The 1,587-nt window shown below is 48.4% G+C and overlaps 1 protein-coding gene across 1 annotated transcript in view; it reads left to right on the top strand.

The window, feature by feature from the left end:
- LOC117940061 (spectrin beta chain, non-erythrocytic 1-like) overlaps positions 1 to 1,587 on the top strand; it is a 14,425-nt gene that overhangs the window by 6,471 nt on the left and 6,367 nt on the right. The window lies entirely within an intron of this gene.

Genomic DNA, 1,587 nt, shown 5'->3' with positions numbered 1-1,587 from the left:
CGTCACATGTCGGATTCAAACCCTGGACCTCCGCATTGAGGCCTAAACCTGGAACTACACAGTGTGTGCGCCTGCTCTGCCCACCGAACCAACCCGGCAACCACTTGTTGTCACAAAGATAAAACCACGACCTAGTTTTGGGTTTTTTTTTACTCTCCTGAGTTGAAAATGTCCCCCGGATTTAGTCTCAGAAACCTCGTTTTGGTCCGTTTTGAAATCCGAGAGCAGACAGACCCACGTGACGCGTGCATCCAATCGGCTGCAGCCGTCGCGGGTGTGGGAGGGTGGAGACCAAAGGGGATTGGTGCTGCACCTGTGCAACGAGATTGAAGCAAAATCTTTACGGGGTCAACACGAAATATATCTGGGGATCTGGTGCATTTCTGGTGGTATTTGAACACGCTGCTATTTTGCAAGTTCTCCCACTTAGAAATCATGGAGGGTCTGATGTCATCGTAGGTGCATGTCCACTGAGAGAGACATGTCCACTGTGAGAGACATGTCCACTGTGAGAGACATGTCCACTGTGAGAGACATGTCCACTGTGACAGACATAATTTAAAGAGAAAATTCCAGAAATCACAACGAATGATTTTTTAAAACTACTTATTTGTATGACACAGCTGCAAATAAGTATTTGAACACCTGTCTATCAGCTAGAAGTCTGACCCTCAAAGACCTGTTAGTCTGTCTTCAAAATGTCCCCCCCCTCCCCCTCCCCCTCCTCACTCCATTTATTATCCTAAATTAGATGCACCTGTTTGAGGTCGTTAGCTGCATAAAGACACCTGTCCCCCCCATACAATCAGTAAGAATCCAACTACTGACATGGCCAAGACCAAAGAGCTGTCCAAAGACACTGGAGACTAAATTGTCCCCCTCCACAAGACTGGACAGGACTACGGGGACATGTCCAAGCAGCTTGGTGATCAAGGTCCACTGTTGGAGCAATCATTAGAAAATGGAAGAAGCTAAACATGACTGTCAGTCTCCTTCGGACTGGGGATCCATGCAGGATCTCACGTTTTGGGGTCTCAGTGGTCCTAAGAAAGGTGAGAAATCAGCCCAGAACTACACTGGAGGAGCTGGTCCAGGACCTGGAAAGAGCTGGGACCACCGTTTTTTTAGCCCGGCTGTTAGCCCGACTGTTAGCCCGACTGTTAGCCCGGTCTGGACCAGGCTAGCCGCAAAGAATAAATCTCCATGGTTACTAGGCTGGGTTTAATTCAACCTGGTTTCGTGCAACCGAGTCAGAGCTAAATTCATCCAGGTTAACTTAAATATCCTTAATCCCTTCTCCTGGTTTTGTGCAACAGGCCCCGGAAATAGTCTCTCTGTCTGTCTCTCTGTTTCTCTGTCTCTCTCTCTCTGTCTCTCTGTCTGTCTGTCTGTCTCGGTCTCTCTCTGTCTCTCTCTCTCTGTCTGTCTGTCTCTCTGTTTCTCTGTCTCTCTGTCTCTGTCTCTCTCTGTCTCTCTGTCTCTCTGTCTGTCTGTCTCTGTCTCTCTCTCTCTGTCTGTCTGTCTCTCTGTCTCTCTCTGTCTCTCTCTCTCTCTCTCTCTCTCTCTCTCTGTCTCTCTGTCTCTCTC

This window comes from Etheostoma cragini, unplaced genomic scaffold, assembly GCF_013103735.1.
Source record: "Etheostoma cragini isolate CJK2018 unplaced genomic scaffold, CSU_Ecrag_1.0 ScbMSFa_1589, whole genome shotgun sequence".
Classification (NCBI taxonomy): Eukaryota; Metazoa; Chordata; class Actinopteri; order Perciformes; family Percidae; genus Etheostoma; species Etheostoma cragini.
This window is presented reverse-complemented; position numbering and strand designations above follow the sequence as displayed.